At 38.5% G+C, this 10,979-nt stretch overlaps 1 pseudogene; it reads right to left on the bottom strand.

Annotated features, from left to right (window-relative positions):
- Positions 1 to 1,419: 1,419 nt before the first annotated feature.
- LOC126032065 (eukaryotic translation initiation factor 5A-1-like) lies at positions 1,420 to 2,083 on the bottom strand (annotated as a pseudogene).
- Positions 2,084 to 10,979: the final 8,896 nt, after the last annotated feature.

Raw genomic sequence — 10,979 nt, 5'->3', positions numbered from 1 at the left:
CCCTCTTTTCATTTCTAATTTAGTTTATTAAGTTTCTCTCCATTTCTTTGTGAGATTTGCCAGTGATTTATCAATTTTGTTTATTTTTTTAAAGAATAACATTTGCTTTCCTTGAGCTTTGAATATTTTTAATTTCCATTCCATTGATTACTGCTCTAAAATTTATTATTTCCTTCTGCCTACCTATTTTTGGTTCCTTTTGTTAATCATTTACTAATTTTAAAAGCTGTGTCATTAAGCTATTTATGTAGGCCCCTTATTCCTTTCTCTTTTTTCATATTAAACTTGTAGTTTTATTTAGGTTTGATTTTAACAAATATGTTGGGCAGAGAGTCAGCAGGAAAGGGTGAAGCCAATGGGGACAGGGCCCTCTCAAATGCCTGAGGAGGTGAGCACATCCCCTTCCCCTTTTCCCTCCTTTCCCTCTCTGTTGAATCAAATAATTAACGATGGGGCTGGATGGAGGTGGATGGCATCCCAGGCCACGTGGCTTCGCAACCCCCATCCAGTGGCAGGTCCCAGGCCCAGGTGAACGGCGGAATCAGACTCACTCACAGGCAGGCATCAGGAAGCATCAACTTTATTCATGCCCTATTCACCACATGTATGTGGCCTATCTCATAACCTTTCAAGCATTCAGCCATTCTAGGCTACCCTGCATCTTAATTCCTTTCAGCCATCTTCCCTTTGGCCTCCATTCTGGTCCAAGACCAAAAGAGGCAGAGACCCAGAAGCCAGAGAGCTCAGCAGGGCAAAGCCCCTAATCCCCTGGCTCAAGGGTTTATCTACCTATTCCAAGACCCCTCCCAGGAATGGGCAGGGTCTAGCAGGTAAGGTCACACCTAATATTCAGTTCCCAAGACCCCTCCCAAAAATGGGCTGGTCTCAGATAGGTACACCTAAATTCAGATTGGAGTTACACCTCTCCACCTAAAGGAATTTGGTGAGAGACATAGATAGGCAGGAGAGAGGGAAGGTTGCCAGTCTGTGGGGTGGTGCTGGGGGGTAGAGGAATATGGGGACAAGGGATCAGACTAAGAATGAGTTGGGGGAAAGTTTACGAGGACCATTTGCCAGAATCCTCAGCTTTCTGATTTCAGATTGAATTAAAAATAAACAAAATTAAATTTAAAAAAAAATCAAGCCACAAGCAGTACCCACCCCTCTCCCCCAACAGGGCTGTAGTTCGAAGGGAGAAGATGAGGGCAACTTTGCCAAGGCCATGGTTTGCTCACTCCTGGCCAAAGGAGCAAGGTGAAGAAGGGTAGGAGCTCCACGAATTTGAGGGGGGAGAGGAACCAAAATAAAACATCTAATAAATTGTGTAGGAATCCAGCCAAAGGCAGGGCCAGAGCTGGGCCAGGCTAGGGGAGGGGGCCTCTGCAGGCTCGAGGATCACTGCTGCCACCCTGGAGCCAGTTATTTTGCCATAGCTTTGATTGCAAGAGCTGCCTCCTGGGCCCGGAGAGATAGCACAGCGGCGTTTGCCTGGCAAGCAGCCGATCCAGGACCAAAGGTGGTTGGTTCGAATCCCGGTGTCTCATATGGTCCCCCGTGCCTGCCAGGAGCTATTTCTGAGCAGACAGACAGGAGTAACCCCTGAGCAACGCCAGGTGTGCCCCCCCCCCCCCAAAAAAAAAAGAGCTGCCTCCTTTGTCATGGCAGACAGCATCATGATCAGGATCTCTTCTTCATAGACATACTTCTGCTCAATTTCCTTGCCAAGGTCTCCCTCAGGCAAGTGAAGGTCCTCTCGCACTTCTCCACTGTCCTGAAGCAGTGATAGATAGATACCCATCCTGGATGTCAATTAGCTGGAAATCATTCCTTTTGATGTTGGAGACATCCATATTATGAGCTGACGGGCAGATATCTTCATATTTCTTCCCAGTAAAGATGTCAATACCAACCGGGTGACCTTGGCATGGCCATGCTTGTTGGTCTTGGAAGTAGACATCTCCACAATCTTACATGGTCGGCCTTTGAGCACCACAAAGCCATTCTTACATAATGCCGAGCACTGCATTGGGAAAGTGGCTGAGGTCCCTGCATCTCCTGACTCAAAGTTCAAATCATCTGCCATTTTTTAAGAGTCTTTGATTCCAACTCAGGTCCGGCTGGCTCTTCCACCTACCATGTGGCCTGCAGGCAAGGCCGCCTACCTGGGGCTTCCTTCTTCCTTTCTTATGTGTGCTTGCAAAGCTATACATTTTCTTCTTAGTACCGCTTTTGCTGTGTCCCGTAGATTCTGATAGTTTTTGTCCTCATTGTCATTTGTTTCCAGAAATGTTTTTGATTTCCTCTTTGATTTCATCTCTGACCCACTGGTTGTTCAGCAGAATGCTGTTTAATTTCCAGGTGTTAAAGTTTTTCTTCTGTGACCCTTTGTAGTTCACTTTTAATTTTAGTGCCTTGTAATCTGAGAAGATACAATTTCTATCCTCTTGACTTTATGGAGCTATGTTTTATGGGTCAGCATATGATCTATCTAAACAGCAATAAAATACCTCAAGTAAATGGATACCCTTTAAGATTCTGAGACTGACCGGTAGGTATATCATTAATTTATCTTTGATAAAAGGGCAAAAAATACAAAGTGGAGTAAGGAAAGCTTCTTCAACAAATGATATTGGGAAAACTGGTCAATTATGTGCAAAAAATGACCTCAGACCTCTTTTTAACTTTATGCACCAAGATCAAATCAAAATGAATTAAAGACCTTGACATCATATCTGAAACCATAAGGTACCTAGAGAAAAATGTAAGCAGAATTCATAACATTGAAGATAAAGAAATCTACAAGGGTGAAACACCACTATCATCCAAGAAGTAGAAACAAAGATAAACAAGTGGGACTGAAAGAAGTGAAAAACATACTTTTAATGAAAGCTTTAAAATATAATATGAATTTATTAAAATCCAGCCATAAGTTGCTTTTCTCTCCCATTTCATTTTAACTGACCACAAGTTGTTTTCTTTAACTGCCTGCCTGCATATTTCTTATCTGCCAAGTTTCAGAACCTGCCTGCCGGCCTCCCTGCTTCCCGCAGCTTTACGAGCCCCTGTGTGACCCACCTGTCCTTGAGATTTGAAAATGCTGCCACCCTGCTCCCCAGTCTCCCTTCTTCCCACTCCTGTGTGGCCCACCTGCTCTAAAATCTTGAAATTTGAAATCATCTTTATCTCATAACCCCGGGCACAGTTCTCCTACGTCAGTGCTCATTCCTGTTTCTTTTAAGATTGTGCTTTGATGATAAGAATGAATCAGCCTGTCTAATTTCTGTATAAAAAGACACTGGCTAGGGGCCGGAGAGATAGCATGGAGGTAAGGCGTTTGCCTTTCATGCAGGAGGTCATCGGTTCGAATCCCGGCGTCCCATATGGTCCCCTGTGCCTGCCAGGAACAATTTCTGAGCCTGGAGCCAGGAATAATCCCTGAGCACTGCCGGGTGTGACCCAAAAACCACAAAAAAAAAAAAAAAAAAAAAAGACACTGGCTTAAGGTCCACAAACCTCTACTCTGCCACGGGTACGTTTCGGACCCTGACCGGTCAGATAATATACGGAACTCGCTTGCCTTATTGCTGGGCTTGAGTCTTTTCATTACTCTGCGCCAGGCAGCTGGAAATCAGGTTTTCCGGACCCTGCAGGACTACATTACAATGAGAAGTGTTTGAACTCTAAAGCTAACAGTGACTAGGACATAAAGATTACCCACAGAATGAGAGAAACTATTCACCCAATACCCATCAGAAAAAAAAAAAGATTAAAATCTAAGATATATACAGCACTGAAAGAATTTAACACGAAAAAAAAAGTCTAATCCCATCGAAAAATGGGGAGAAGAAATGAATAGACATTTCCTCAAAGAATAAATACAGACAGCCAAAGGCTCATGAAAAAATGTCCACAGTCATGAAGTACATGTCAATCAAAACAACAATGAGATATCATCTCAAACCACAGAAACTAATCACATCACAAAGAACATCCAGTGCTGATGCAAGTATGAGGAGAAAGGGACTCTCATTACTGCTGATGGTCAAGCCTTTTTGGAAAACAATACGAATATTCCTCTAAAAACTAGAAATTGAGCTTCCATATAATCCAGCAATTCCACTCCTAGGGACCATAGGAATCCAAAAGCATGATTCAGAAAAGCCCTTTGTATTCTTATGTTCATCACAGCACTATTTTCAATAGTGCTCTGGAAAAACCCAACTGCCCAAGAACAAATGAATGTCTAAAGAAACTGGTGCATCTACACAATGGAATACTAAAGCAGCTGTTAGGAAAAATGAAGTCAAGACATTTGCATATATGTGGATGAATGGAGATTATAATGCTGAGTGAAATGAATCAGACATTTGTGGGATATAAGAAAAATAAAAGATATCATGGTAATAATATCCAGAGACAAGTTAGATGAGGCCAGTGAGGACTAGTTCATGATAGAAAATGTCATAAAAAGTGTTGAAAGTAAGTAGGGAACAAACCATTGTGACAATGATAGTTAAAACTGATCACTCTAGACCAGAATTTGGTGCTGAAAAGGGATAATGTGACTTGCATGGTACCCTTCATTAGCAATAGTGCAAGGGAGGGAAAGAGAGGGGAAAGAGGGAGAGAAAGAGAAAGTGGTAAAATGCCTGTTCTAGAGTAAGGTGGGGAAAGGTAAATAGGATGGAACTGGGAACATTGGTGGTGAGAAATGTGCACTGGTGAGGGTGTTATACATTCTGATGGAAACTCAACCGTGAACAATTTTGCAAACATGGTGCTGAAATAAAACAATTATTAAATTATTTTAAAAAAGAGTTAGAGGCCTGAAACTGTTTAAAGACAAACATAGGCACTTTACTGTCTTTGTGTGTGTATTAATTTAGGGATCTGTTCCTTAAATATGATATCAAAGACACAAGTCTCAAAAAATAATGGAAAAATTATTAATTTGGAGACTTCAAAGAAAAGAAATGAACAATCTATAAAAATGGGAAAAATTATACATCAGATAGGGATTTAGTATGCAGAATTTGTAAACATCTGGCAGCTCAGCAACTAAAGGGTATGTAATTTAGCTTAAAATTAAGTATTTGAATCAACATTTTAAAAGATGTACAAATGGCTAATAAGCATATGAAATTAGTTTCTAAAATATGCAAATCAGAGTTAGACCTCACTTCACACGTATGCAGATGACCATAACATTTTTTAAATAGAAAATAAGTTTTGAAGAGTATTTGAAGACATTGGAAAAGAGTTAGAGTTAGACATTAGTAATTATTTTAAAAAATATCTTTATTTAAGCAACATGATTACAAACATGATTGTAGTTGGGTGTAGTATATGAAAAAGTTTCCATAAGATTATTCTTGGAGGGCCCGGAGAGATAGCACAGCGGCATTTGCCTTGCAAGCAGCCAATCCAGAACCAAAGGTGGTTGGTTTGAATCCCGGTGTCCCCATATGGTCCCCCGTGCCTGCCAGGAGCTATTTCTGAGCAGACATCCAGGAGTAACCCCTGAGCAATGCCGGGTGTGACCCAAAAACCAAAAAAAAAAAAAAAAAAAAAAAAAGATTATTCTTGGAATTGTTGTATATAAAAGTATTTCCTTAGGATTGTTCTGTGACTATTGCCCCACCTAGCCCTTCCAGGTGGGGCGCTGTGGAGTTGGCAATAAATAGCTTGATGGAGAGGGGAGAGGGGTCCTTTTGCGAAAGCTGCAGGCTGCAGGAGGATTCTCTCGCTCTCTTTGCCCAATCTTTTACACCCTATCCTTCTTGTCTGTGTGGATTATTATTTGCTGCGGATACATATTACCAAGATCTCCCCCCAAAAGGGGACAAGGGGATGGGAAGTAATTTCTCATTCTGGGGACTGTTCTTGGATTCACAAATACCCAACAAAGGATTTAACAGCGAAGATAACTTACAGTTGGGTTTCAGACATAAAAAGAACACCCCCTTCACCAATGACCCCCATCTTCCTCCTCCCCTCACCCTGCCTAAACAAGCATTCTAGTTCTCTCACTCCTTAACACTGTCATGATGTCAGTGTAGTTATTTCTCAAACATTTAGTGGTGAGCTCTGTATAGTGAGTGAGCCAGTCCTTCCAGCCCTCATCTCTATAGACATTGGTAAACTGTTAAAGCATTACCTTCAAATGATGAACTTGAGGACCTTTAATACTACAATAACTGCATACAGGAAAACCATAAATGTTAACAACATTGTAAATATTTTTCTAAGATAAACTTATGAAAAAGAAAACAAACCATTTGAAATGCTCTCTGATCGATAAAAATTATAGTGTAGAAAGTTTAGAATAAAAACTTAAACTTAGTGTTATTATATAGTCCACAGTTCAACTCCTTCATATACCCAGGTATCTTGAAAATGTGTATCGCAATAAAATTGGCATCTACATGTTCACAGAAGCATAAAATTCATAGTATCGAATAGAAACAATCTAAATTTCTTTTTACTGATGGCTCGATAAATAAGAACATATACTTAAAAGAAATATTATTTGATAATAAAAAGGAATAAAGTATTAATAACTACCACAAACAAGATAAAGCTAAAAATATTAAACTAAATAAAACAAGTCAATAGTAGAAGACCACCATTTATGTGAAATGAGTAGATCAGCCCAGTTGTAATGGCAGAAAGTGGAAAACAGGCTACCGAGGGAATGGACAGTGACTGAGTAGTAGGTTTCTTTATGGAGTAATAAAAATTTCTTAATTTGATTGTGGTAATAATTGTACAATTCTCAGAATATGCTAAAAAACCATTGATTGACCATTTATCTAGGGAATCATACTTTAATAAAGCAGTTAATTTTTTTTTTAAAGCTGCAGATCTGGGGCCGGAGAGATAGCATGAAGGTAGTGCATTTGCCTTTAATGCAGAAGGTCATTGGTTTAAATCCCGGCATCTCATATGGTCCCCCGAGCCTGCCAGGAGCGATTTCTGAGCCTGGAGCCAGGAGTAACCCCTGAGCGCTGCCGGGTGTGACCAAAATAACAAAACAAAACAAAACAAAAAAGCTGTGGATCTAACCACATCCCCACCATGTCTTGTGAGCATCACCTTAGCAAGTGACTTAACCTTCCTGAAATTCCCTACTTTAAAATTTACAGGTTTATTTTCCATTTCTCAAAAAGGTCTCTTTTTTTCCATTTTTAAAACTATTGATAGATAGTACATATCTTTAGGGGAGAATTAGGAGTCAGACTATTTTAACTAAAATTATTACTGGCAATAATCAAGCTATTATTCTCAAATTCTGAAGTGCTTGAGTTAATTCTTATTAGACTGACCAGGGACATCTAATATGCTTTGCTTGAGATTCTTGGTCATACGTGTCCTAGTTACTATGTTCCAAATCCTATGATGATAATTTTATAAATGTTATCTCACTGAGGTAATAACTTATAAGATAACCATAATTATTTTTATAAGCCATAATAACCACAGTAAGACAAACACAAATGAAAAAAAAAAAAACAAAAACCAAATGATTATGTAATTTGCTTAAGTCACATTTAACATTTATTAGTGGACTTAGGATTCAAACTTAGGCAATCTGTCTCCAGAACCTAGTCTCTTAATTCTTTTCACTGTTCTCTCAAGTAACCAGTACATGTAAGTACACACAACGGCATATACAAAGACATACACACACTTACCATCTCCCATATTCTTAGCACTCAACTTATCTAAAGCTGAAATAAAATTTCACCATCATACTTACCTAGAGCAATATCCTCTAATATTATCTGTAAGTATTCTATATCATATATTAAATATGTATCCTTTTAATTCACTTCACATTCTGCACTCATCTTTATTGTCTCTGGGCATTATTGAAGGAAGGTTTTTATTTTTCTTAAACCCATATGAGTGAGCATATTGTGTCTATCTTTCTCCCTCTGACTTATTTAACTCAGAATGATAGTTTTCATGTCCATTCATGTATAGAAAAATTTCATGATTTTATCTCTCCTGAAGGCTGCATAATATTCCATTTTGTGTATATATATATATATATATATATATATATATATATATATATATATATATATATATATATGTACCACAATTTCTTTAGCCACTCACCTGTTGAAAAGCATCTGGGTTGTTTCCAGATTCTGGATGCAATGAATAAAAGTGTGCGGAAATCAATTTTGTATTGAATTTTTGTGTTCCTTTGGGAGCTCAATTTCCAGTATTTTGAGGAATCTTCATATTGTTTTCCATAAGGTTGAACTAAATGGCATTCCCACCAGCAGTGAATGAGAGTTCTTTTCTCTCATATCCCTGCCAGCACTGATTGTTCTTGTTCTTTGTGATGTGTGACAATCTCTGTGGCATTAGATGGTACCTCATTGTTGTTTTGATTTGCATCTCCCAGATGATTAGGGATGTGGAGCATTTTTTTGGCCATTTGTATTTCTTCTTTGATAAAGTGTTCATTTCTTCTCCCCATTTTATGATGGAGTTAGACTTTTTTTCTTCTTAAGTTCTGTCAGTACCTTGTATATCTTAGATATTAGCCCCATAGCTAATGGGTATTGGATGAATAGTTTCTTCCATTCTGTGGGTGGCTTTTGTATCCTAGGCACTACTTCCTTTGAGGTGCAGAAGTTTCTCCGCTTAATATAGTCCTATCTTTTTGTCTCTGTTTCCACTTGTTTGGAGAGTGCTTGAAGATGCCTTTAGTCTCAATGTCATGTAGTGCTTTACATATGTGTTGTTCTATATACCTTATGGTTTCAGGTCTGATATGAAGGTCTTTAGTCCATTTGCATTTGACCTTTGTGCATGGTGTTATATGGACGTCTGAGTTCACTTTTTTGCATGTGGCTAACCAGTTGACCCAACACCATTTGTTGAAGAGGCTTTTATTGTTCTGTTTTGCATTTCTTGCCTGTTTATCAAAGATTAATTGAATGTATGTCTGGGAAACATTTTCTGAATACTCAAATCGAGCTAAGGCTCTGTCTTTATTCCAATACCATACCGTTTTAATGACTATAGCTTTGTAATACAATTAAAGTTGGGGAAAGTGATGCTTCCGATATTCTTTGTCCCAAGGGTTGCTCTAGCTATTTGCAGGTGTTTGTTTTTCAAATAAATTTCAGGAGTGTTTTATCTACTTCTTTGAAGAATGTCATGAGAATCCTTAGAGGGATTTTATTAAATCTGTACAATGCTTTTGGGGAGTGTTGCCATTTTAATGATTTAATTCTGCCAATCCATGAGCAGGGTAAATGTCTCCATACCCGTGTGTCCTCTTATTTCTTGAAGCAGGGGTTTGTAGTTTTTTTTTGTATAAGTTCTTTACCTTTTTGGTTAAGTTGACCACAAGGTATTTGAGTTTATGTTAAACTAATGTGAATGGGATTGTTTTTAATGTCCATTTCTTCTCTATCATTATTAATTTTTTTTGTTTTTTGTTTTTGGGCCACACCCAGTGGTGCTCAGGGGTTACTCCTGGCTCTCTGCTCAGAAATAGCTCCTGGCAGGCATGGGGGACCATACGGGACACCAGAATTTAAACCAACCACCTTTGGTCCTGGAAAGACTGCTTGCAAGGCAAACACCGCTGTGCTATCTCTCCGGGCCCTTTCTCTATAATTATTGGTGTATAAGAAGACCATTGATTTTTTGTGTGTTAATTTTGTAGACTGCATCTTTGCTATATGAATCCATTGTTTCTAGAAGCTTTTTGGTAGTCTTTAGGGTTTTATAAGTATAATATCATGTCATCTGCAAATAGTGAGAGTTTGATTTCTTCCTTTCCAATCTGGATGCCCTCGATATCTTTTTCTTTCCTAATTGCTATGGCAAGAACTTCAAGCACTATGTTAAATAGGAGTGGTGAGAGAGGGTAGCCCTTTCTTGTACCAGATTTTAAAGGAATGGCTTTTAGTTCATCTCCATTGAAAATAATATTTTCCAATGGCTTGTGATAGATGGCCTTGACTATATTGAGAAAAGTTCTTTCTATTTCCATCTTGATGAGAGTTTTTATCAAGAATGGGTGTTGGACTGAAGAAGCAGAACTGCTAGAACCACAAAGAAAGACGTCATCATAAGTTCCATTCTTTGAGCTGTAGAGACATCAAGATCTCTAGATACAGAGGTCCGATTTTACCATCCATGATGAAGCAGAAGTCTTCTATACACCAAAAAAGCCCCGAGGGAAGAGTAAATGATCATGCAAGGAGTCTATAGTTAATCCCATGACAGTATACCTCAGGGGTGGAGAAACCCTGTATCTCCTAGGTCAAACAAATTCTCTCTATAATATCCCCAATAGTTACTGTGCCTATGCAGGGAGAAAAAGAAAAAAAAGCACAAAATAATTATTTTTCCACATATAAATTTATTGATTGATTGATTTTTATTGACATCTTTATTTTCGTGTAGATATTGAAATTGATGTCTCCAATTTTATTTTATTTTATTTTATTTTATCTTTTTCTTTCTTTTTGTACTCCAGCATGGTTTGATTTCAGAACCAAGACTATTGAGTGGTGCTTGTCTTTATTGCTGTATTGCTCACTGGATATTTAATTTGATATTTCTTTCTGTATTGATGTGGTGTTTCAATTACCTTTTTCATGTCCTCGCTCAAACTGAGGTTGAAAGCCTCTAGAAGGACTCCACCATGTTCAGCTTATTTGATTTAATTTATTTTGTTTTATTTTATTTATTTTTTCTTATTTTTTACTCAATTCTATTGCTTTTCTTTCCTTCAAACAAAACCACATAACTCGAATTATCGAGCTCCACCTCTCAAATAGAGGGGAAACAAGGGAGGGTATAGGACCAAACATATATATGATCACTAATAGCAAGCTAGACAAAGAGGGGACCACCTACTCTAGCAGCTCAGGGGGTAATGGGGGGATATTGTTGCACAAAGAGAACGAGGATGGGGGGAGAACAAATTTGGTGATGGCAGG

This window comes from Suncus etruscus, chromosome 16, assembly GCF_024139225.1.
Source record: "Suncus etruscus isolate mSunEtr1 chromosome 16, mSunEtr1.pri.cur, whole genome shotgun sequence".
NCBI classification, from domain to species: Eukaryota; Metazoa; Chordata; class Mammalia; order Eulipotyphla; family Soricidae; genus Suncus; species Suncus etruscus.
This window is presented reverse-complemented; position numbering and strand designations above follow the sequence as displayed.